At 42.8% G+C, this 27,796-nt stretch overlaps 1 protein-coding gene across 1 annotated transcript in view; it reads right to left on the bottom strand.

The window, feature by feature from the left end:
• DHRS11 (dehydrogenase/reductase 11) overlaps positions 1 to 27,796 on the bottom strand; it is a 71,659-nt gene that overhangs the window by 27,055 nt on the left and 16,808 nt on the right. The gene's annotated exons all lie outside the window — the stretch shown is intronic.

Here is a 27,796-nt window from a genome sequence, read left to right as displayed (position 1 = left end):
AATAATCCGGTATCAAAAATCTGGCAAGTGAGAACAGGGTGAAATTCTTCTCCTTCACAAGAAACCTAAGAAAAGGTCTTTGTGCAGGGGAGGCTTAGGGCTCATTGTATCTGAACAGAAAGATGAAGATTATTGGATACATTTTTTTCCACAGTTCTATTGTACTTGGGTTTGTTTGTCCTGTTTTCCCCCTGAATTTAAGAGGCAAAACTCATAAAGCAGCATTACATTACGGGAACCAAAGGGAATTTGTATGTACATGCTTTTTAATGTGTATGCTTCCAACATAAATATGGCTCAATTTATTATTCATTTGTGCAGCTTTAAGGGCCTGATTCTCCTCTCACAGCAGTGTAAGTCATTTGAAGTCAACGGTATTACACTGGTGTAAGTCAGAGGTGAATCAGGCCCCGAGTTTATTAGGTGTTTTTTTTTTAATCCTGCCTGCATGCAGAGAGGAATAGAATCTTCACACACATTCACAGGGGATACTAACATTTGTACTGTATTTTGTTTCCTTAGTTTTTGTCTTTTATTGCAGGAGCTTGAATAGCTTTCCAGCGCATCACCTACACACTGTGATGCATTTGTTCTATGCATTTGTACCCTGGAAGCCACATCCTGGTCTCTGCTTCAACTGCTTTAAAATTGCCCTAGTTTAGAGCAACCTTGAGGCTCCTCAAACTTGCAGACAGGGCAAAAGCCACGTCCAAACAGCCCCTGGGATCAGAAGGGGGCATGAAAGCAATAGACTTTTGCCTCCCTGTATCAGGTTTTGCATCAAGAACAATACAATGATCTAGCTCCATGTGGCTTATCTGTCCTATGTTTTTGTATCCATTTGCTTGGGAGGTTGTGACCTAGTCTGAGCAAACCCTTACGCGTCTCCATGAGAATTTTTAAAGGCAAAAATCAGGTCATTTGAGAGGGAAAAAATGTAAATGATCATATTAAAAAAATATTTACACTGACAAGATTCTGAATCTGGATGTGAAAGTCTTTTTAACATTATTTAACTGCATACACATGTTCTACGCTTGTACAGCACCCCGCACAACAGAGGTCTCGTTATAAGATCGGGGCCACTAATAAAAAGAATAAATAATGTCACAGCATGGAGGGTGACAAGCTGTAGGCTTAACACACACAAGTGTGGATAAAGGACACAGCAATTGCATGCATTACCATTGCTAATTAATCATTATCAGCGATTATTATAAGCATCCAGCTCTCTTATCAAACTAAATGATACAAAGCTAATGAAATGAGAGGCTCTGCGGCACCATGTGTGTTAATCATTCAATAGCCACAGCCCAAAATTCTCCAGAGGATCCCCTCTCACCCCTTCCAAAGGGCCCTGATGCTAATGAGAAACAGCATCTCATCGCTGATGTGTCACATTAGATACAGTGACAGCTTCCAGTATGAGGCGATAGTCACATGATGTCTGGCTGCTGGGGAGAGATGGACTCTGGCTACAAACATCCACCAAATCATTTGCAAATTCTGTAGCCTGCAGCCGTTGCACCAATGTGACATTTCAGCGGGTGAAATAAAATGTACCTGGCATTAAAGGGAGCTTTCTTTTCCTTTATAGCCCTTCTCTCTGTATCCAAAGTGACTGGCCTATGCATTTGCAGGACAGTGGGGACACAACCCCTCCTGATGCAGTGCAGTGCATGACTACGTGACATACCACGTATCATAAGTAGCTTCCTCCACAGGAGACTGATTTGTGTTGCATCCTGACAATGCAAACAGATAACATGTTGCCTCTGCAAAAATCAATCAATAAATGGCCCACCGCCTCACCAACTTGTGCTGTGATCTGACCAGCTCTCGTGATCTACGCAGCCTTGTGCAGGGTCAGTGCTTGAGAGGCCTTCAAGGAGCATCTTGAGAGGGTGTGGTCAAGGATTTCAGAGATGGCACCGTTCCCTCCATGTCCAGGGTGAATAACTGTGGTAGTGTGGCACTAGGATTTCAGATGGCTGCACGTGCTGATTTTTGGATGAGCTGTAAAACTAAGGCGTTAGCTGCTTGCAGCGTTTTCCTCATGGGCCATCTCCAGACCGACTGAAATCAGTGGAGTCCTTCCGTTGACTTCCATGGCTGTTGAATTAGGCCCCATCTGGTAAGGTGCTAATCCAAAACCTGGGTGGCCAACAAGGCTGCCTATCTAAATTCCAACTACATTTCTACGGGATACAGTGGCCCAGATTGCATTGTCCTACAGAAATACCAGTGAGATGATGCTTGGAAGCTGAAAACCCTGCAAGGATATCCTCCGTGTTTTCCCCGAAAGCGTCCCAGTAAATGGACAGCAGCTTTGCCCCCCCGAGCTCCTCTGCATCCGCACTTAGGGCAGAGGTTTCAGTATAACAAGAGTGATAAACCAATGCATTAAAGGTATCTCCTGTCTGGGGGACGCTAACAAGCCTGGCAGGCAACTTTCACTGCTTATTAACAGTTATTCTTTTGTCAGCTATCAGACAGGTGAACTTCAAACAAAACCTCCAGCTCCAAATGCTGTGAAATTCAGGGTTGGTCAGAATTCAAACCAAGATCTAGATCTGAATTTTGCAGCTGGTCCTTATCAATATAATAAGCCAAAGCCCACAGATCTAAACACCCTGGTTAAAATACTGGCCCTAATGAAGTCAATGGAAGCTTTGCCATTGACTTCACTGGCAATTTCACTCCCTGAACTTTCAGAGTGTTTGAGATCTGACTCCAGAGCCAAATTTTGCAGCTCAGGCACTTCTCAAAGGGTTTTCCTTTTCATCAGTCCATGACTAAGAATGAAGGAAACAGATTCTCTTAACCCTGTTGCACATGGGAAAGCTAAACTATGCAGGTTCCAAGGACTTAAGCAGCTACAATGCATCCTGAATCTGCTGTTGTGAGGGAAGTGGGAATTATGCTTTCAGAATGCTTTGTTCCACTTGTACAATTACTCAGGGAGGTAGAGAGCATCTGTCAGAGTCACCAAGGGGGCACAAGAAAAATGATCATCTTGTAAATAAACATTAGAGACAGAGAAAAAACAAATGTTATGGCGCACAAGGAAAATGCGGGGGGGGGGGGGAAGGGAAGTACACTGTGAAATCTTCCCTACATGTCACAGGATTTGCAGAGAGAAATGGGAGGGAATGCAGTGTGAACTAAATGTATGATTGCAGTGTATTTACAAATAATACAGGACCTGTTAACCGCAAAACCAAAGCGTGGGCATTGGCTCCTCTCCAGCTTGCCTCTGATGCGACAGATTCCTCAATGCAACATACGAACAAGAGAGGGAGAACTTTGAAATACATGCCCCCCTACAGCTTTGCAAGAATCAACATTCTGTTCATCTGCCAGCAGAAATTAGGACAGCAACATAACTCAGAACTGTGCAACTCATTCACTCCTCTGGCTTTCGTGGAAATGAGGAGAGACAGCAACATGGTCAAAGAAGAGGCCAGAAAATCCTAACAAGAAAATTTTTCCCTAGCAGAACTTAATGAATTCTGGATCCTAAAAGTGTGACCTGGAAGGCACAACTGGGGATCAGGGTTCTGACTCCAGATCTCCTGATCACTTGCTGTGTGGCCTTAGGCAACTCACAACCTCCAATGAGTCTCCACTGGGATGAGGAGACTCACAGATTGGGTTTGAGTGCCTAATTCTCATTTATTTTAATTGGAGTTGGACAATCAAATCTCTTAGGTGACTTTGCAAATCTCAGCCTTAATGTCTAAGGGTCTAATCCAAAACCCGTTGTCTTCAACGGGCACTAGATCAGGTCCTATAACACTTCAAATTACTTAAATGAAGGCACTATACTAATGCAAACTGTGATTACTATTATTACTAGCACTAAAAAACAAAAGGTGGGGGGGACTTGCTGAGTTCACCCTAAATGACAGGGAAATTGATACATTTGAATAGCCTCATTCTGTCTGTCGGACTCTGCTTGTTCTGAGCTAGCCAATATTTCTGTAGGACACAGCATAAAATTGCCCCTCTGATTGAATGATAGCCCCCAACCCCCTTATTGTGCGTGGTTTCATTTGGCCATTTATGTGATTTTGCTGATAAGCCCACTGTGTGCTGATAAGGTTGGAAGGAAGATGTGTGTTAAAAAGAGGGGAAAAGACTGTAGCATACACTTAAAGAAACATTTTTAAAAGGCCAGCAACAGTTAGGCAAATTAAAAGAAGCATCCAGAGCTGCTGGGAGGTGTTCAGATTTTAAAATTTAATCAAAGCTAATGTTAAAATTATATAATACACAGGTTAAGGAAGGAGTGTCTGTACATCTAGGTATAGGGCTTAGATCATCCAAAATTACAAAGTTGGTTTTAAAAGTCATAAATTACATACAGAAGAATCTGCAATAACCCAAATTTAGATTAAATTTTAACAACATAGCATCCAAGTTATACAGAGAGTTGGTTTTAGAAAGCAAACACAGCAATGACCGTATGAGACTCTAGGCAGACACAGCTGATATGATAGAAGGGGCCATTCATCCATTTTGATCGCAGCTTTACATCAAGACGTCAGCTTTCATGATTATTCCAGTGATTGAGAGAGACATAATGCCCCAAGTTCAGAGATCTTCCCAGCCAGAAAACAATTGTGCAGCCTGGATGCCAATACCTCAAAAGGGAGAGCTTATCATGCCATATTTGCCCATTACAAAGTATCACAGCAGAAGAGTCTCCATAGCGTTGGTGGTCACATTCTCTGCCCCCATAAGCCTGTCCGTGGCCATGTACTTTCTGTACTTGGGATAAGATCTTAATTTGCTCCCAAATGCAATCACTGTATCTTGGTACGTCGTGCCAAGGGAACAGGAAGTCCTAGTAAACAACCTACGCCAGGCACTCAGACACCAAAGGTCACTCTCGATTTTAGGATTTCTGAGCAGCAGACGGCACATGTTAAGCCATCATGCCCACTGCCGTGTAAAATAAACTTGTCAGGAATTTAAGAACCACTAATCCAAATGCTGCAGTTAACACGCAGCACAAAGAACTTGGTCAGTTGGAAGAAGAATATTTCCTTCTGTCCTCTTCTTGATAAGATAATTCTCTCACCTGCTGAGTCTCCCTAAGAAACTTCACTTGAGATAGATAGATAGATATTTTAAACACACACACACACACACACACACACACACACACACACAAAATCAGGTCCCTGCTCCCCCAAGATACAGAAGAAAACAGAACACAGGGCAAATGAGTAAACGCACTGGAGACCTGATCCTGTGAAACAGTGTCAAAACTGTTTGGATCAGATTCTCATTTACAGTGCAGAGGGGTCTTAAAATGGGCATGAATTACATTTACATCCAGAGCAGTGTAAAAGGGCCTTGTGTAAATGGGAATAAGGCTCCCTCTATCTTGTAATTAAATGTTTAATTGAGGCAAGTGGGGCAATACCCCCAAATTCTGGCATCTGCAGAACATTAAAAAGTTCTAACTGTAGGTGGCTGGGAAGAGAGTGGAGAAAATTAAAGCAACTAATTCAAAACTGACTTCACCTGTCTCTTATTACTGGGAACAGCAGGACAACTGGGCAGAGATGTAACAAGAATGAAATAAAACATTAGGTAGGCTCAAGACTGAGCTGGTCTTAGTTTCACAAGTGTTGGCCATTTTTAATTTTCCTGAATTGCTCTTCTTTTTAAAAAAACGTACAAAGTGCACTGCAGTACACTCAAGGATGATGTGAGAATTTTGTTCAATTACTGTTCCAGCAGTGCCTGGAATTTTGACCGTCACTGTCACTTTCCATCATGGTAAAGCAGGATGCAGTCATTGGATGTTAATGTACCAAGGTACAGAAAACAAAAACAGGACATCCACTATATCTCAAGGTTACCAAGAATCATTGTGCATCTTGGATAACAAAGAGAAAGAGTAAAAAAAAATAAATAAAATAAACCACCACACATTTACAGGCTGTAAAAGTTTAGAGAAAAACACACACACACACACACACACACACACACACACACACACACAGTCTTTCTTATTTCATTCTTATTCATGCAGGTTTATTGGAGCGATCCAAAATGTTTCAAATTTGAGTTAATTTTGAATTCCAAGATTCAAAATAATGGTAGGAGAGGGGGAATTTTAAAAAGTGTGTGGGAAATTACACATGCACACACATTTCTCCCCACATGACCCCAAAGACCTGTAGAGCTGGCTGAAATTCAATGTAATTTCAATGTTTTTAAAATAAATGGGGGGGGGAAACCAATAAAATCCTCATCAAATTTCTCCTCCAACCAGGTCTATATTGTCTCCAGTTGTATATGCAAGTTTCCCAGCACACTTCTGCACATAGGACAAATCATTGCGGTTACTCTGAGGCACATGCCTACTCAAGGGAGATTTAAACAGTTGTTGCTTCTCCAGTTTTGAGGGCTGGTCTAAGAGCCATGGGACAGTCCAGAAGAATAGGGAACACCTAAGAACTTTAGGACATGCTTCACCCCCTTCATCTTTGCTAGATTAGGGAAGCAGTAACACAGAACCAGATACGTGAAAGTGGGATGGTGGCAGAAAGTGACTAAGGGCTGGTCTACACTACGATGGGGGGGGGGGGGTGTCGATCTAAGTTACGCAACTTCAGCTACCTGAATAACGTAGCTGAAGTTGATGTACTCAGATCTACCTACTGGCTTCACTGTGGCGTGTCGACAGAAGACGCTCTCCTGTTGATTCCCCCTTGCGCTTTTCGTTGAGGTGGAGTACCAGAGTCGACACTAGAGCAATCAGCGGTCGATTTATCACGTCTATACTAGACATGATAAATCGACCCCCGCTGGAGTGATCGCTGCCCGTCGATCTGGCCAGTAGTGTAGACAAGCCCTCATGCTCTGATCTATGCTTTCCATCGACTTCAATGAGCTCAGGATCTGGCCCTCACAGAGCTAGCCCTGGCCAGCAAAAGGTTACTACTTGACCTGATTCTTATTTCACTTGCATCAGTGGTAAATTAGAAATAATATGACTGAAGTCAATGTAGTTACACTAGAGAAAGAGAGACCAGAATCAGGCCCACTTGCCGTAGGCCAGCGCATAGGGGAAGACTGAGGGGAGAGAATGGATCTGCCAATGCTTGTAGCATCCGCTTGGTGATGTGAAAAGAACAAACGCTAGCAGACAGGGATTTATGTTTAAAGATTCAACTTCAGTTCTTTGCTCCCTGGGTGTGCTGAAGCTGGCATCACTCACAGGACTGACTGTGTGGACAAGACCACAGGGAAGCATTTTGCATATTCCCTTGCGGAATGAGTACATACACTCAGATATATCCAGAGAGAGAGATCCATCATGCCATATAAAGTCTACTCCAGGATTCTGCCCCCCTTATTCCCCTCCATGGGGAAAATTTTTAATTCTGCATCGAAAAAAACTAGTTTTGCAATTTCAAGTTTCTCGGGCGATCCATTGCCTTTTCTTTGGTTTGGCTTTCAGCATAAGTTTTCAGTGCACTGTGAGCAAGAGAGAAACTGTTTCCACATTCAGCTGACTAGTGCTTTTAAACATTCAGTACAACACTGGCATGAAAAAAGATCAGGCCTAGATGCCATAAACCCAAGCATATGGACTTTGATGGAGATTCAAACAAAACAGAAGGGTAGACCAGCTGATGATGATCCAGAGCTGCTAATGCTGTTTTCCTGAGGATTGCAAAGGACACACCTTGCCTCTAGTTAATCTCATCATTTTGGGGTTAGAAACCACATACAACAGCATGTAGTTCTTTCTCACTTAATGAAGGGCTCCGCTGTCAAGACTGACCACAGCAATCATCCCAGAAAATCTCCTGAGGGTTTTTTTTCCGGTTGTTGTTGTTCTGTGCAGTTTGTCACCTGCAGAAACATGAATCAAGATGGCTCTTTTCATCTCCCAGGTTACGTCTGCTCTAGCAAATTCTCTTTGAGAACAAAGCGCCTGGTGTACATCGCTGGCATTCAGTCTGAGTCAAAAAATCGCTTAATGGGATCCTGTAAATAAAGGAAAGTCACAGGATCTCTTCAAAGAAAGACCAGCCTCGTGGAAGTTTGCAAAGAAACGGTGCTATGGAAAATATGGATGGCAACTCTACAAACTGAAGGAGATTGTGATATTCTTCCAGGGCATCATTTAACTCTTACCCAATCCTAAACAAAACACTAGGGACATTTTCTCTGGGTTTCAGAAGGATAGCAGCTGCTGAGCCAACAGAGAGCTCAAATAGGAAACAAGGGTAGGAATAAACAGACAGTGTTCACAGTGGAGAGAGGTAAATAGCAGGGTTCCCCAAAGATCTGTACTGGGACCAGTGCTATTCAACATATTCATACATGATCTGGAAAAAAAGGGGGTTAACCGTGAGGTGGCGAAGTCTGCAGATGATACAAAATTATTCAAGATAGTTAAGTCCAAGGCTGACTGTGAAGAGTTACAAAGGGATCTCACAAAACTAGGTGACTGGGCAACAAAATGGCAGATGAAATTCAATGTTGATAAATGCAAAGTAAAGCACATTGGAAAACAATCTCAGCTAGATCCCATCATTTTGTGGGTATAAATTAGCTGTTAACACTCAAGAAAGGGATCTTGGCGTCATTGTGGATAATTCTCTGAAAACATCTGCTCATTGTGCAGTGGCAGTCAAAAAGCTAACTGAACATTATGCAAGGGATCGATAATATGACAGAAAATATCATAATGCCACAACATAAATCCATGGTACGCCCACAGCTGGAATACTGCGTGCAGTTCTGGTCACCCCATCTCAAAAAAGATATATTAGCATTGGGAAAAGTACAGAGCAAGGCAACAAAAATAATTAGGGATATAGAACAGCTTCCATATGGGCCTGTTCATCTTAGAAAAGACACAACTAAGCAGAGATAAAGCAGAGATCTATAAAATCATGAATGGTGTGGAGAAAGTGAATAAAGAAGTGTTATTCACCCTTTCACAAAACACAAGAACCAGAGGTCACTCAAGAAATCAATAGGCAGCAAATTTAAAACTAACATAAGGAAGTATTTCTTCACACAACACACAGCCAACCTGTGGCATTCGTTGCCAGGGGATATTGTGAGGGCCAAAACTATAATGGGGTTCAAAAAAGAATTAGATAAGTTCATGAAGGAAAGGTCCATCAATGGCTAGTAGTCAAGATGGTCAGGGACACACAAGTCTGAACCTCTGACTGCCAGAAGCTAAGACTGGACAAAACAGAATGGATCACTTGATAAATTGCCCTGTTCTGTTCATTCCCTCTGAAGCACCTGACTCTGGCAACTGTTGGAAGACAGGAGACTGAACTAGATGGTCAGCTCACTGGTCTGGCCGTTCTTATATAAATAATACATTTTACTCTCTTTGCTCACAGCTCTTAAATAGTAATAATGATAATAATAAAACTTAGCACCAATATTGCCTGTTTTAATCATAAATATCAAAGCACTTTACAAAAGGTGGGTGCGCATCATTATCCCCATTTTACAGATGGTGGAAATGAGGCACAGAAAGGTGAAGTGACTTGGCCAAGGTCACTCTACAATAAAGTGACAGAGAGAACTGAGGTCGCCTGACTTCCAGTCTGGTACTGTATCCTTTTGCCTTTATATAGCCTTCTGTCTCAACTTGAGATAAGAGAAGTCTCAAATCGGGTTCCCAAAAAGTGAGGCACTGAAAATTGATAGAGGCTTTGAAAATATTTAGGAGTTAAGTAACACAGCAGGTGACTAACAGAACAAGGACCAAAACCCAGATCTGAGTCCTTACCCTGTAGTTTAGTTGCCACTATACTCGACAAGGCCAGAAGGGACCACGGTGATCATCTAGTCTGACCTCCTGTATAACACAGGCCATAGAACTTCCCCAAAACAATTCCTAGAGCAGATCTTTTAGAAAAACGTCCAATCTTGATTTCAAAATTGCCAGTGATGGAGAATCCATCACAGCCCTTGCTAAATTGCTCCAGTGGTTAATTATCCTTGCTGTTAAAAATGTACACCTGAGTTCCCATCTGAATTTGTCTAGTTTGTTAGGCTAATCCCTACTAACATTCTCCATTGGAAATAGACATTGATCAGAACAGTAAATTCCCTGCTGGTAAGATGATCAAGAACTCAAATAGGGCTGGACCATTTCCATAGGCCAGATTTTCATTTACGCAGAGACTAGTCAGCTTCTGATCACGCCTACAGGGTGTGAATAATACAAAAAGGCAGTACAGTGAGTCTCTCTAGATATTTATGCTAAGCTAATCACCTTGATGTCTATGAAGTGACAGCTTCGATACAGAAATGGGAAAGGCAGGAAATTTTAAAAGCATAGGGTAAGCATTTGGTACGTGAAGGTGAACTTCAAAGGACAGATTTATCAACTGAATACCCTTGCTACAGTTTTAACTAAGGCCTTTTCTACATGCAGATGTTGCATTACTTTAACTACATGACTATTGTTACAGCACCAAAACCCTCACAGCATAGACACAGTTAAAAGTGCTTATACCGGTACAGCTTATTCCCACAGGAGGTGGAATGAGCCTCACAGAATAAGGGACTTTTATACAGGTATAACTGCTTCCATACTAGGGGTTGTACTAGTATAATAATTTCTGGAAAAATTTTCACCCTTAGCCAAAAAAGTTATACTAATGCAAAATCTGTGTGTAGACCAGGCCGAAGGATCTGATTCTTCATTGCTCTGTGATTTGTGGGGTTATTTACACCAGTGGAAAATGGGTCTGAAATGTGTCAGCAGTTAAACACGATTTGGAATCAGGCTGGGAATGTTTTCCTAGCGTCTAACTGTCTAACCGGAGATTTAATCACTGCCCTTGCCCAATCCCAACTCCTTTTGTTCCTATACAATCAATCTCATTGTCATGATCTCATTTAAACTAGGATGCCTATGGGGGAAGATTATTTCCTGGCAGTTAACCACCAGCTGGTAGAGTTAAAGATTTCAGATGAAGCCCTAACCCTTTAACCCAGTTTGTCATTAAGTGCCAGCCAGGTGACCATTAGTGCCATTATATATTAGGAAAATATAACAAAGAAAAAATAATTACTTCACATGTTCCAAAGTTAAAAATGGAACTGCCTATTGCCATGGATACAGCATTTCCTAGCTGCTAAGCCTGAAAAGTAGCCAATACAAAAGCAGGATTTGAGCATGTCATTCCCAACATCCTGTTAGACTTATAATTGTTCATTAAGCACAATGTTTTGCAAAGAACATCCCTTCAGTGAGGTTCTACTGCATCAGATACTCGATCTATAGGGCAGGAATGTCCTCTCACTTACACCAGTATTACCATTGATTGTGTTTGTGTTAACCTTGACCTAAACAAACAAAGGAAAGAAGAACTAGATCTCCAATAAAGAGCCAAAGGAGGAATCTGGTCCAGCTGTTTAGGATATGTTTGGTTACCTTTTTTTTTTTAAACTGCATCTTGCTGTATCATATAACATGTGCCATGCATATTAAAAATAGACAGCAGCAGTCCTCCCAAGACTTTTGTGCACTAGACAATTGTAAAGGACACAGTTACATACTTTAGACCCAAAATTTAGGATCCAGTAAATAATTCTTAAAGATTTTACAAAAATTTAATATAAATTTAAATGACTCTTAAAAAAGGTTTAGGCCCTGATTTGGCAAACTAACCCATTAACTCTATGCTTAATTCATATACTTGAAGGCCAGAACGAGCCATAAGATCATCTACTCCATGCGCCTGTATATCACAGGTGTTTAAATCCATTTAGCTTAAAGTTAAGCATGTGCTTAAGTACTTTCCTGAAAGGGACAGACTGGTGTAAATGCTTACGCGCTTTGCTATATCAAAGTCTTAAATATTTCACCTTGCAATGTTGTAACTCAAATGTTCCATAACAAGAAATTGACCAGAAAGGAAAGTGAAACTGTCTCCCCTATTTTCATTTTCCAAGGTGAGTGAAGTACAAAAAAAACAAACAAACTGCATCAATAGTGAAAGGAAATTGGGTTTTGTAAGTTATTTCCATTTTTACTAATTGACAAGTTTGATGCTTGTTTTAAATAAGATGTAAAGCCAGGATGGTAACACAAGAAAGGCAGTGCAGCCCAACGGACAGCACCAGGAGTTCTGGAACAATTTTTATAATGGGGATGCTGAGAGCCATTGCATCAAACTGCAAATCCTGTATATGATGGAAACTACTTCAAGCCAGGGGTGCAGCAGATGCTAGTTCCAGCACCTATGGACTGGACTGTGACACAGGAGACCTGGATTTGCTTGCCACTTCTCTATCACTGCCCTGCTGATTGACCTTGGTCAAGTCATTTCACCTCTATGTGCCTCAGTTTCCCAATTTGTAAAATGAGAATAATGATACTTATCTCCTTTGTAAAGCGCTTTGTGATCTACAGATGAAAACATTAAATAGGAACTAGATTTTTTTTTGTTTATCTTTAAATCACCAAAAGCAATTGGGGTTGCCTATAAACAAAAGTTTAATCTTTGTTGAACTAAAATTGGCTTTTTAAATGATTTCATTAAGCAAGTGGAAAGCCCTCTTGGGAGACATTCAAACAGTGTCTGAGTTATATCAATTTAACATTGCCCCAGAAACTGTCAGGCTCACCTCTAGGCTTCGACAAAGGAAGATGTGATCAAAAGCTGGTGGAATCTATAGGGAATTCAGCTCCCAATGCACAATTTTCACTCTCCATCATTGTAATATTACAACAGGATATTCTTAGTCAAGACCTGCTACTGGCATGCAAAATAAACTATTTTAAATAATATGGAACGCAGATCAATTATTAGAGCTGATGTTTGTGGAGGAGGGAAAACTACACAAGGCTTTTCTTGGCCTTACTCACCGTCTATTAACAGTGCACGGTGACAAGCAGCACCCATGGGAAGCAGCTAGGGAACAGCTGCCTCCGTCAGGTTGCTGCCACTAGTCATTGTTGCAGCTACTCTGCAAGTGAAGAAGGGAGATTAGATGCCTGCAGTGCTAGAAATGCTGTCTTATCAGCATCTGCTGAACTGCCACTAAAGTAGCTCAGATGAATTTGCTATGGCAGAAGCAATGCAATGCAAAGGTGATTTCAGGGTGGTAACAACACAGGAACTCTGGCTGGTGTGAGAAATCACAACTCCATTGAGGTCAGTGGAGATTCATCATTAGCAAAAGTGGGTGTATTTGGCTTCATGCTTATAAGGGCACTTGAAAGGGTTTCTGCACTGGCCCCAACCCACCGAGCTCTGCATGTGTTACTTGGATTGTAAGCTCTTTGGGCCAGGGAAACCTCTTTTTGCTCTGTGTTTATCCAGTGCCTAGCACTACAGGTGCTGGTCCACAACGGAGGCTCCCTGCACAACACAAATAATAAATGATATATGACACTGGCACCTAAACCATGTGACAGTTCAGCCCATTTTTGTGTCTTATGATTTTTAAAAATACCCAGCAGAAGTGGGCAGCATGAAATAACACAAGGCGAGTTTCTTTAACAAGTTTTTTCTGACACTGCAGTGTTACGATCCAGCCTGTATGTCAAGGATTCACAATTATGCAAGGCGAGACAATATCAGATGGGCTTGGGACATGGGTAAGTTTGGATCTGGAAGGAACAACACGCTCCTTAATTTAGTGCAACTGCTAGGAATGGGCTCCTGGTTCGAAGGGGACATTGTTTGTGTGAGAGAAGCTCAAAGTGAAGCTGAAAAGTTCAGCCACTTCCTGAAGATAAGCTGAGATTTATAACCAATGGATACTTTAAAAGGCCTTATAAATGTATTTGAAAATTACTTTAGTGTTCTGGGATTTTCCTCCTTGACTTTTGGGGCCACAAGTGCCAGTCTAGCTCCATTGAAGTCGGTGGAAGTTACTACAGGTTAACTTCAGTGTCACCGCGATCTGACTTTGGCCCTTAATACCTTGTTCTGTGTGTAGAAGGCTGCCTGAGTTAATTGAGGGTTCCTCATGCTGCCTGGCACAGCCTGGCAAGATGATTTATGAGGCTGCAGAAGCTATCAGAAGAAGGTGGAACACTCAGCTGGAGCATCTGCTCATTGTTAATGATTCCCTGTAACAACTGGATTCAGGAGCACCGTTTTGAAGTGATCATTAATTACACCTACTACACAAGCATGATTCTGTTTCATCATTCAGCAAAATTCACCCCTTTGCAGAGGGCTTCACCAGGCATTGTTCAGGCCTTTTGCACTGGAGTGGATTTCACCTTTCATCAGTGTGCCGGAGCAGATGGTCCACCACCACTATTCCTCATTCAGGGAATTTTGTACTTAGATTCATCCTTAAATTGCTTTCCATCACTCACTCAAACCTGCTGGCTTACTAAGAAACCATGACCTGATCCAAAGTCCACTGAAGTTATTAGGAAGCTTTTCACTGAAGACAATGGGCTTGGGATCAGGCCCACAGGCTCCGTGAGAACCTCAACTGAAAGATGCATTGGATATTTTTATAAACATAAAGCATGACCCACATTGTGTGACTTGTTTATCAAAATCTGTATAAGGAGCAATTGTAAAGCATTTTTATTACTTGGGGCAAGGCTGTGCTTGAAATTTTAGCCACTTTTGAACAGTAATAATTACCACTTAAACTAATTATAAATCCTAGTGACACAAACTTTTGTTCTAGGGTACAACATTTTTTGTTGGTCACGTTTAACCCTAGATTACTGTCTTGTGCTAGGGTCCTACACTTCTAAGAGCAAACATTCATGTCGAGTCTACACTAGAATTTTCAGTCAAGTTAGTTAACATGATTAAAAACTTCAGGTGTAGACATACCCTTTTCTTATTCACTTCCATAGCCTCTGGGCACCACACATTTGTTTACAGATGTAAACAAACAAACAGATGAGACCAAAAGGGTGTATATATCAAAAACTTGTATATATTAAAATAACAGAGAAAAAAACAATAATTAGTGCCATTCTCAGGTGCTCATACTTGGCTCTAGAAGTCTTTAGTGACAAAAGGAACATAAGAACGGCCATACTGGGTCAGACCAAAGGTCCATCTAGCCCTGTATCCTGTCTACCGACAGTGGCCAATGCCAGGTGCCCCAGAGAGAATGAACAGAACAGGGAATCATCAAGTGATCCATCCCCTGTCGCCCATTCCCAGCTTCTGGCAAATAGAGGCTAGGGAAACCATCCTGGCTAATAGCCATTGATGGACCTATCCTCCACAAATTTATCAAGTTCTTTTTTGAACCCGGTTATAGATTATTGTAAAAAATAATCAATAGAAAATTAATCAAACTTTGAAGGACACAATGTGAGGGAAGCGGGGCAGGTTTTATCTGGATAGCCCTGGCTCACGAAGTCGCAGTTTCATGCTGACTTTTGCCTGTGGAGGTTGTTCAAGGATAAAAGCCAAAACTGGGTTTCAAAGGGCCTGATCCAAAGCCCAATTAAGTCAATTTAAAAAAAAAGGAGGAAAAAATTCTAGAGGAATTCTGCAGTCAGGAAATCAGTGTTAGTGAAGACTGGGCAACTTGACTTTTACCTTGAGTTCAGTCCCAGGCTCCCCTATGGGCTTTAATTTGAGCTGCTAATCCAAGTTAGAAGCTGAGTTGCCATGTCTTCACTGCTATTTTAATCAGAGTAGCTAACCAAGTATAGTAAGTGCTTTTCTTTTCTACTGCAGTTTAGACCTACCTTCAGACTCTTAGAGCTCACTCTGTAGTTCAGTAACAAAGCACTGAGGAACCTAGTTGTATAGACCCAGCATTCAGCAACTCTTCAGTCTGACTAACAATCTACGTCAGCTACTCCAATCCATGCTGGAGGTAATGCACAGTTATGTACTTGTATGAGACATTCCCTGGCCACAGATGTCTAGACTGCCTCCGGCTCAAACTGTGTCAGTATTAGATCTCAGTGATATTCTGCAGCTGAAGCATACTATTGCTTTTTGACTTGGGAGATCTGCCATTAACAGTTGGGTGAAATCCTGCCCCACAGAAATCAGTGGGAATTTTGCTAGTGACTTCAAATAGCCCCAAGACTTCATGCTAGGTCCATGGGCCTCTGCTGGCCAAAAACTGACCAAGTATTCCTTTTAGAAGAGACAGTCTAACTAATTTTATCCATTAAGGACTTTAAACCAAGCCTCTGCGTGCTAGAGCTGGTGGTGAATAACATTATCAAAAAAACTGAGAATTGGTTGTTTTTTTTTCATTTTTCTATTCATGATGCAATCCCAGTTGCTGCACGTATATTGGTTATTTATAAATCTTTGACAAATACTTTATACTTTCAGCCTATGGATTGTTTGTGAATAGCTTCTTCTTCTTCTTTATTCATGGACCTGATTGGTCACATGGTTTTATATCTGTGCTCTGAGTGGACTGAAACTTTTTTTAACAGGAGAATACTGTGAGGAATGGTATCCCTAGCCTGTGTTTGTCAGAGGGTGGAGATGAATGGCAGGAGAGAGATCACTTGATCATTGCCTATTAGGTTCACTCTCTCTGGGGCACCTGGCATTGGCCACTGTCGGTAGACAGGATATTGGGCTTGATGGACCTTTAGTCTGACACAGTATGGCCATTCTTATGTACTGAAGAAGGAACAAGGAATATTGGAGGAAGAAGTAGGAATGGCTTTGTTTGCACAGGAATACCCTTATTCACATCTGAATACAGGGATTCATATTAGGGTCAGCTGCAAACATTCAGGCCAACAAAACTATTTGCACAAATATTTGTAAAAACAGTGAATGAAAATGCAACAAGAATACTAGTGACCCAAACGGAATTTAAAGATATATTTGCAAATGCTGTCTGTCCAAAGAGATAACCTAAAAGAAATATTTCAGCTGCGTAAAATTAAGGCTCTAACAAATATTCATAAGAAATGCAGAAATACCATTTTTTCAGTGAAATATTAAAAACTGCCTAGAGAAGCGGAGATCTCATTATTTTCAGCTATACATCACTTTCTCCAGATTATCTTGGGCAAAACCACCACTGCCTAACCTCATTTTGACTCATTTATTTTTGCTCCTGTCTCAGGTGTCCAATCCTTAGCTTCCAGCAGGCAGTTTTGCTCAGGAATCTGTTTATAATTCAAGAAAAATTATATCTAACCACAGTAAAGCTATGCCAAAACCTTCTGAGAAATGTGCTAAGCCCACATATATTTCCCAGCCCTTTCAGAAGAGCAGGTTTCAAATGTTAAAATGTATACGATTGCAATCTATCTCAGGACAGAGCCTCTCCAATTTACTAACTGCTTTGAGCCAAATTCAGCAGTGGTAGAAGTGGGTTCAATTCTGAGTTTGCCCAGGCTAATCTCACATACAATAGAAGTACCCTGCACCATCTTACATATGCCACCTATGCCAATTTACCAGGACAGTCCCTATCGACCTGCCTGAGAAAGCCTGGTTATAGATGATGCACTGTGCTATGGATATACCTGAGCCAATATCATTCAAAGATGGAAATAATAGATGCTAGGACCACCCAGTACTCATGTCACAGCTAACATCTTTCTGTCTAGATATAGTAATTATATTCCCCCATTACCATAGTATATGAGCATCCCACACTCTTTAATGGATTTAGCCCTGTGAGGTAGGGAAGCGCTATTATCCAATTTTACAGATGATGGGGAACTGAGGCACTAAGGGTACATCTACACAGCCAGCGGTAGCCTGACGCAGCAAGCCGCCAAGCCCAGACTGATAGACTTGGGCTCGCGCTAAAAGCAGCTGTACGTGTACTTGGGCTCTGAAGCCTAGAGAGGAGGTTGGACTAAGCTTCACAGTTTGAGTGACAATATCTACACAGCTACTTTCAGCAGGGTAGCATGAGCCCAAGTCCGTTGGCCCAGGCTCAGAGACTCACTGCCACAGGCTGTGTCCATATACCCTTCGTGACTTGCCCATAGTCATACAGAAAGTCTGTGGCAAAGCAGGGAATTTGGACCCTGGTCTCCCAAGTCCTAGACTAGCTTCCTAACCACTTTACCATCCTTCCTTTCTTGCTCTAAGTGGCAAAAGAGAATTCAAAGGGGCTCCTTTTAGAGCTGGACAATATTGTACCTTACACCAAAATCACTATTGAGTGAGAGGAGTCCCAGAGCCCCCAGCCAATAGAAAGTGAGATCAGGATCTGAATCAACCTGGAGACACACACACCCATCTCCCAGGAGTGCAAAGCAACAGACCAGCTCTTCCACCAAACCAGAAGACATTCAATTACGCTGAAAGGTGGCAAACTCAAAACTGGCTAAAAGGGAATACTTTTTCCACACTATGCACCATTTGACTGTGGGACTCATTGTCACAAAAGATCTTTGAGGCCTAGATCTTAGCAACATTCAGAAAGGGATTAGATATTTATATCTACAACAAGAATATCCAAAGTGAAACCCTGGCTCCATTGAAATCAGTGGCAAAACTCCCATTGACTTCAATGGAGCCAGGATATCACTTCCTAGATACAATACAAAATATTGAAAATGAACAAGATTTTTGCAAAGGATACAAATCATCCTGATTCAGGGCTTATGCCTACCTCTAATTAATGGGAGTCAGGAAGAAACTTTCCCTGGGAATAGATTATCCCATAACTTCAGGGTTTCTTGCACCTTCCTCTGAAGCATTGAGTACAGGCCACTGTTAGTGGTAGGATACTGACCAGGTGGAACGGAACATTAGTTTGACCCACTGTGGGTCAAATTAGTTTCTATTTCCTATGGCAGTTCCTATGTTTTTAATGGTATGAATTGCCTAGTGAGGAGGTAGGGCATGTTGCTTTCACAAGTCATACCCCACTCCCAGTACTTCTCAACAGTTAAATCTGTCAGACAAATTTTCCAGTTCAACTAATCATGAAATGTCCAGTCTGATACGAACAAGTCAAATAATTCCATTTATAATTTAATGAGTGTTCCTGCTACCTTAAAGCACATAAATAATCATTCTCCACATCAAGATTAAAGACACTGCTTTGCTGTGATTGCTAATAGTGTTCTTCTGGGCTGGGAGTATGGACGGAGGGGAATATGCCATTTCTATTGTGACAGCTCATTTAAATAATGTTTACCTTGAAGTGTGAATATCCTGTACTGAACATCTTAGATTTCTGCATTTTCCTTAATTCCACAAGGCAGTGCCACAACACAAATTCAAATTCACCCCTCCCCCGCCCTTGTTTTCTATCAGAACATTATTGTTACCATTAAGAAGGAAGTAAATGTTCTGCAGTCATACGTGTCCATTTGCCAGACACTCTGCAGTCTTAGAGTAGCAGCCGTGTTAGTCTGTATTCGCAAAAAGAAAAGAAGTACTTGTGGCACCTTAGAGATGAACAAATAAACTCGTACAGATACAGACAGACATCATCTTCCTCTCCAAATGCAAACAGATGGACATCATACTGAAAAAAAATTTGTTCGTCTCTAAGGTGCCACAAGTACTCCTTTTCTTTTTGCGAATACAGACTAACACGGCTGCTAGTCTGAAACCTGTCATTATGCAAGGCACTGAATTTAGCCGTATAGAGTGGAAATCTGTCAACTTCATGAAAAAACTCGTACAGATACAGACAGACATCATCTTCCTCTCCAAATGCAAACAGATGGACATCATACCGAAAAAAAATGTGTTCGTCTCTAAGGTGCTACAAGTACTCCTTTTCTTTCTGCAGTCTTAGTTACCCACAGTGGGGAGGGTTTAGTGAAAGACTGTGTTGTCCAAAATACATGCAAGTTCTTCCACCCACCCTGACTTGTTATGCAGTACAGTATGGATCACTGCCTATCGGAGTAAATTTCCAAGGCAACCTGCAGATACAAAGCAGTGTGTGTGTGCGCAATATATGAGGGGAGGATCTGAATTTCAGTATCAGCTAGAGAGATAATTTTACACACACACAAACACAAACACAAACACAAACACACACACACACACACACACTTGTATTTTATTCTACCACAACTGACGATATTTGTATCCAGTTAGATGTTGCTAATTTGTTTTAATTCAACTACATTTGATCTGTTCTTACAACAGTTGTGGGAGTATCCATGAAAGTCTGCTCCAGAAAGGTGGGAAACACCTATGGATACACTGTATGAATTTAGGGCTTGATTCAAAGCTCATCGAAGTAAATAGACACCCAAACACACATACCCTTGCATAAAATTATTTTATTAATGAACAAGTCATGATGATGCAACTACGGGCAATGGGATTAAATTAATTAAAGGCAAAAATTAGGCTGAATGTTATAGAAATCTGTTTTTGTCAATTACATCTCTTGGGCTATGGATCAGTCTCCCAAGGGAAGTGGTGAATCTTTCAAACTAACCAGGACTAAGCATTAGAAAAATATTTCACAGGAAATAATCTTGCAGGGGTTCCCAGGAGATGGGGTAGATGATCTAACAGGCCGCCTCCATCTTGATTTTCTAGGGCTCCCCCTAAGTAAAATACACTTGGGGGCTGGCAGAGAGCGGGGAAAGATGTCACGATTGAAGGATTTTTCAGAGTAACAATATTGAGGCAGTATCTGTAGTCAGTGCTTCCCTCCCCTGCAGTGTCAGCATCATACACCACAGTCCTCTGTAACAGCACAGCGCTTCAGCCAGCCTCCCACCAGAATACTCGGAACACTGGCCTCTGCTCTCATTTTTTCCCCCCTAAAACCTTGCTGTGTGAGCCTTTGTATGGACAACAGCTATAAATCAAAGCCAAAATTGTGGAAATGGAAATAAACAAAGGGTAAGGAATGTGCACCTGCTGTTTTCTTCTCTATACTGGAGCTGCTTTATAGATGGACATACACACACATACTTACCTTCCTCGCCTCCTCCCCCACAGTTACCCTAAACAGCAGTGTCTACATCTAATCAGCCCAGTGTTCACCAAAACAAGCTGCACCAATGGGCTCCACAATGCTTATGCCTGCATATGAAAAAAAAAAATACAGCTGAACAGTAGGCCCTTTGAGTCCTCTTACATCCCATGCACACACACAGCGACTGACAGCAGAGCAGGGAAAATACTTTATGCTATGGGATCTGCCAAGCAGGACTTGGCCTCTGTTCCGAGCATGTAGCCACAAGGCATTCCCTAGTTCTGGAGACAGCCCTAATTTTTAAGCTCCTCCTCCCTTCAACATCCATTCAGGAAAGATGAACTGTAGGGCTCTAATTTACCCAGACTATCCCTATCCCCATCTAGCTGATGAAATACTTCCTAACCCAGCATATTACTTCCCACCCGCTCCCCTCCCACCCCCACTTCTAGAACTCTCCCACATCCCCTAATAAGGATCACTGACTCTCCCAGCTTCCAAACCAGCTAGTTTCAGATTTGCTAGATAGTTTGCACATATCTGCCAGAGGCCCTGAGTGTCTTGCTTCACCTCTGCCCCCTTCTCTTCATACTGATACCTTCTGCAACCTTGGGCCAAGGTGCTGGCAGGCACATGGGGACAACGTTTCTTTGTAAAACAGGGTTCATGGATTTGAATGTCACCCGGGGCAAAATGATAAAGTGCCACCCAACACTGGCACAAGAGTTTTTCAAGATGGCCAGGGTGACCTCGCACACTTATGTCAATTGTAAATCTGAGGGACAGGCACTTTCTTTTTGTTTTGTGTTTGTACAGCACCTAGCACATGGAGTCCTGGTCCATGAACAGGCCACCTGGGTGCTACCAATATACAAATAATAAACAACAACTTGACACGGGGGATCTAGGAAAGACAGTCTTGGGGTTAAGGTTCAGAAGTGGGAACAAGGAGAGTATAGCCATATTCCCAGTTCTGCCACAGGTTCACTGATTGACCTTGGGCAACTCATTTTAACCATACTCTGCTTCAATTTCCCCACCTGTAAAATAGGGCATTGCGAGATGAGCCATTCATGGGCTTTGAGAACCTTGGGTAGGAGGGCAAAGTGTTAGTAACAGCAAAGGACGGAGCCTGGTAAATTCCAGGGTGAATTGCTCAGTTGCAACGAAGTTGGAAGGAGACAGAAAAACTTCCAACAACTCAGCTGCAATCTGTGCCACACTATAAGAAACGTGCTTGTCAGTAAAGCAGCCTGCTGATTGGTTGGAAATCACTCAAACACTATCATGGAAAGAACAGTACAAGAACAGCAGGTCCCTGCTATAAGATCAGTCTTTTTTCCTTTTCAACACTCCCCAGTGTTTGGTTTTTTTAAACATCCAAATACAGCGCTGGATATTTTCCCACACAGCCCCCAATGTCATTCAGACAAATATTTATGCCAGGGGTGTACGGGAGAGGAAATTATATTCCTCATGCATTTATCTCCATTTCATTGGCTACTACTACATACCACTATAATCCTGAATGAATTCTCTTCTGAAAAGGAAGATGAACATATGTTTGGAAAGGAGCAGGCTTCTCTCACAGGGCTCTGATATTCCCCACTAGCAAAATATAGATGATGGTTACTGAATTTTAATACGTTTTGGATTTATGACCTACAGCCAGGTGAAGTGAAGGATTCAGCATAGAGTGGTATAGTAATACTCAGAGTCAAAGACACATACAATAGAGATAGACATTCCAACTTCTGAGCGGAAACACACAGCTGCAGATTTGACATATTGTAATTAAATATCTGCACAAATACAAACACTACTTTAGGCAACCAGCCACAATGGGCCAAGTTCAGACCGAATTTACATCGGTGTTTGTTTCGTTTATGTTCCTAACAGATACATAGGTTACATTTCAATTTTCAATAAGTTCAGCTTTAAAAAAAAATTTTAAAAAATTCATCAGTTTACTTTCCTTTTCTATTCATCCCTAAAGTAATTTGGACTCTTTTTCTTTGTTGCTCTGACAAGGTATTAATAAGGGTCCTGGACTATGAGTTGAACTCCTAGGCATTGTGGAAATGCAAATAAACAATGGATAAAGAATGTGCACCTGCTGTTTTCTTCTCTATACTGGAGCTGCTTTATATATATAAATGAAATAAATAATAATAATAATAATAAACAAATAAATGAATAAATATATAATTGTATGATACGAGTCTTTGATCTTGACTCAATACTTTGTTACTGATGTAATTCCCTTGAAACGGTAAGTACTGCCAGTAAGAGTCCACCCCATTTTTTTTTTTAAAGAAAGTTTTACTATATGTCTTTGTACTTATATGGCCCTGGGTTACCACTGTATCTCTCTGCATTTTGTAAACGGGGATCTAAGGCACAGAAAGGTTAAATTACTTACCCTAGGTCATGTGTGGAAGTTAGTGTTAGCCCTCAAGCTTGAACTTAGGTCTCCTGAGTCCTAGGTACATCCAATAGCAGATTAGCGCATGGGCCAATGGGGCCCATGCCTAGGGGGCCTCCACCAATTTGGGGGCCCGCACAGGAGCAGCCAGAACTCTGGCCACACCCCCTGCTCCTCCTCTTCCCCCCGAGGCTCACCTCCAGCCAAGCTGGAAGCCTGTGGAAGTGCCAGGTGAGTAATATTCCCCCCCCGCCTCCAGGCAGAGCTGGCTGAGGTGCCGACTCGCCCCAGTGCCACACTGAATTGGCCCAAACCCCCCCCCCGACAGAGAGGCCCCCCTATCCCCACGCAGCGTGCAGCTGGACCAAGGCCCCCCCACCCCCACCCTGCATGGCGCAAGAGCAAGGGCCCCCACTCTGCCCTGTGTGGCGCAGGGCTGGAACAAGATGCACCCCCCCACACACACAAGGCTGGAATGAGGCACCCCCCTATCCTGTGTGGCGCAGGGCTGGAACGAGGTGCATCCTCCCACACACAACACTGGAACGAGGTACCCTCCCACACATCCTGTGTGGTGCAGGGCTGGACCGAGGGGTGCCCCCCTTACAGCACTGGACCTAGGGGTCCCTCCCACTCCACACAGCACAGGGCTGGACAGAGGTGCACCCCCTATACACTGCGCTAGAATGAGGCACCCCCATCCCATCCTGTGAGGGACTGAACCAAGCCCCTCTTCCCCCTCATTCCCCCCCCATGGCATGGTGCTCACTCACAAGCCCCTCTCCCTTCCCTCCCCAGCATGGAGATGGTCTCAGCCCACTCCCCCCCCCCCAGTGTCGTGGAGCTCATCTGCGTCCCTCTCCCCTCCCCTGGGCAGGGCTGGCCCGAGTGCACCGAAGTTCACCTCTTCCCCCGGTCACACTGCCCCCAGCTCCTTTTTGGCAAAACTGAGCATTTGTCCCATTTGCTCTTGCCAGCTAATCACCATGATTAGTGCCCAGTTTTGCCACACACAAAAAGTTGGGACGTCTGGAGCCAAAATGGGAAGTATGGTCACCCTAGGCAAGGAGTCCCCACGCTTTTTCGGTCATGCACCCTCCTCTTACCCAGTCTGCGCCTCTCCCGGGAGCCAGGGCCGGGAGCAGGGCTGGGGGCTGTGAGTGGGGGAGCAGAGCCACAGCTGGGACTGGGGACAGGGCAGGGCCTCACTGCACCCCCCCAAACACTCCTCTGTGCCCCCCAGGGGGGTGGGCCCCACAGTTTGGGGACCACTGCCCTAGGCTGTGGTAAGAGCTGTCCAGTGAGCCCAGGCTGCTGTGGGAAGCCCAGGACCCTGCATCTGAGCAGCCCCCAGCCCATATCCCTGTCCCCCAGGGCAAGTGAAGGGTCCAAAGCTTCTCACAGTGGCCCCTGGGCAGCTTTTACCATGACCCGGCTTCAGGCCAGGTCAGGGGGTCCCAAATGTTCTTTGTGTCCGGGGCTCCAATATTTCTTAATTCGCCCATGGGTACATCCCCTAACCACTGTCCCATCCTTCCATTCAATCTAATCACCCTTCTTACTGCTGGCTACAGTTCTGTCCACCTCTAACTGTGCTGTAAAAAGCAAGATTATTTTTGGTTAGAAAGCAGAGAGCACTGTATATAAATCATAGCCAACCCTCAAAAGTGTCCACCTCTTCAGTGCTACAGATCCAGAGCACTGTGGTCAGAAGATGAATTCGGAAGGTGTGGGACTAGGCAGATGGTCTGATTCGGCTACTACTCTGAAACCTGATTTATCTAATTCTTCCTCCATAAATGTTTATTCTATTTCAGCCACTGAGGCACAATAACGCGCTTGGATGGCAAAATATATTGGATTGTACTGAATCGGAGGCTGTTCTTTTTTAACCTCATTAAGAAATAATAATAAAAAAGAACTGGGGAAGAGATGGGAGATTTTCAAAGCACGTTTGAAAAATATAAATACCCAAGGGTTATTTTTTTAATTTGTTTTTTAAAATGTGTTCAATTCACTCGATTCAAGGCTTGAGAAACTGTTTAGTGCAGTGAAGTATTTGTTCCAGCTGCTCACAAAACACAATGACAGGATCTCTTTCACATTGATCAGGAAAGGAATCTGGTCAAGGGGCAATAAAGGGCGGTTTCTTAGAGGCAGTTAGTATTCAATGTCTCTCAGCCCTTGCTTCCACTAAATAAAAACAAGCCTTTGAAGGAGGCCAGGAAATTTTGAAGGTCATTAAAATTTTTTAAAGGTAATAAAAAAGCCTCTGGCAAGCTGTGTCTGGATCCCACTTTAGTGTCAAATTAATGGGGCTCACCCATGGCACAGAAGCTTTCTGAGCTGCATGCTCCTGATGGGTGCTTTCTCTAACACAGCCTCTGCAATCCTTTCCTGTAAATAAGGGAAAATCCAACCCAAACAAAATCCCTGCCTTTTATGAGACCAATTTTTACTCCTCGATAACAGTGGTCAGCATTTGGGGGAAGCAGTGGGCAGGTTCTAACCCCCCCGGGAAGACAAGAAGAGCAAGTAGCAGCATTTTCCAAGACCACAATGGCAACACAACAAGGAAGCACTCAGAGCCTGATTTCTCCCACTGAAGTCACTAAACACGGTGGATGCTCAGCGCCTTGTTCACTCAGGAGACAGCGGCTTGAGGGGTTGTTACAGTTTTCTGAACATGAGACAGGTAACAACAAAGACTGCAACACAGGCCAGCAAGGTTCACCTTGTCTTTATTAGACCACCCAGCATTTATATTCTCCTCAGCCAGCTGGGCACACGCATGCACACACACACACACACACACACACGCCTTCCTGCGCTCCCTATCGACATTCTGCCACTTCCTGAATCAACACCCTGTTAAACTGCCTACCGGCAGTGACTTTATCCTCAGACCACAACAGCTCCCTACTACACCACCATTACTAAGCAGAGGAGACAATGGAGATAGCCCTGCACGCTGACCTGGCCTTATCCTTTCAAGTTTCAGAGTAGCAGCCATGATAGTCTGTATTTGCAAAAAGAAAAGGAGGACCTGTGGCACCTTAGAGACGAACAAGTTTATTAGAGCATAAGCTTTTGTGAGCTACGGCATCTGACGAAGTGAGCTGTAGCTCACAAAAGCTTATGCTCAAATAAATTTGTTCGTCTCTAAGGTGCAACAAGTACTCCTTTTCTTTATCCTTTCAAGTTACTGCACATGAGCCTGATCCTGCAAACACGAGTCACTTAGCACACATGAATAGTCTGGTTGACGTCAAATAAATCAAAGGGCTGTTAATGAAGGAGCGAGCCACTACCTACTCGTGTTGTGTCTTCTACCTGCAAGAGAAATAGTCCTGGTTTCAGTTTATTTCTTAAAGACACAGGATTAAAAATCACAGTGGATAAAGTTCTCATATTACTTTCCGGGACTGTCTTCCTTAAAACTGACATTTGCAGCGTAGTTGAAGCTGTGGCATTCCCAGGATATGAGAGAGACTAGATGGGTGAGGTAATATCTTTTATTGGACCAACTTTAGTTGGCGAGAGAGAGAAGCTTTTGAGACATGCAGAGACAACAGAAGTTGATCCAATAAAAGATATTACCTCACCCATCTTGTCACCTGTAAAACGGAGTTATTTTAGAGAGACACTATAAACTAATATATTACGAATAAGCTATTAAAATGCCTAATTATTATTTAGCCTAGAAAATTCCAAGGCAATTTCTGAGGTTGATGCAGCAGGCTAATCATTTTGGAATCCAGTACATTTCTTGTTAACTGTTCTCAAGCTGCGTGCTGTTCTGTCCAGTTCTGTCCCAAGGCTAATTAACCTAAGGGCAGGCTAAAACATCAGTAGCAAAAAACGTACCACTTACCCTCAACAAGAAAGAAAATTTATTTTTACCATTGCACCTAGGACCCCCATTCATAGACAAGGACCCCATGGTTCTAGGCACTGTACAAATACAGAACAAAAAGACGGTCTCTCCCTGCCCCAAAGAGTTTACAATCTAAGTATAACACAAGAGATCAACAGGGGGCAGAGAGACAGACTGATGGGGAAGTACAAAGAACCAATGAGACAATATTGGCCAGCATGACAGACCGTGATCTCGGTACACCAGCGTAGCTGCTGTCAATTTTTTTTTAGGAATCGTAGTAAAGGAGAGATTTTAGGAGGGACTGAAGAGGAGAATGAGGTAGCTTTGCAGATGTTTATGGGGAGCTTCTCCCAAGTGTGAGAGGCAGCGTAAGGAGAAAGCACGATGGAGCTTGTTTGAAAATTTAACAAGCAGGTCCTTGGGGCTAACGTCATGGCCAGTTGGAGGTGGGCATTGACATTTCAATAGTGAACTATAGATGGCAGATATGGTGGGAATAAGACATGTAGAGCCTTAAAGGTGAAAACAAATCTCCATGCATCTGAAGAAGTGGGGTTTTTACCCACAAAAGCTTATGCCCAAATAAACCTGTTAGTCTTTAAGGTGACAGCGGACTCCTCGTTGTTTTTGTG

This window comes from Dermochelys coriacea, chromosome 17, assembly GCF_009764565.3.
Source record: "Dermochelys coriacea isolate rDerCor1 chromosome 17, rDerCor1.pri.v4, whole genome shotgun sequence".
Lineage (NCBI taxonomy): Eukaryota > Metazoa > Chordata > Testudines > Dermochelyidae > Dermochelys > Dermochelys coriacea.
Note: the sequence above shows the minus strand (reverse complement) of the source record. Positions and strands in the feature narration are given on the sequence as shown.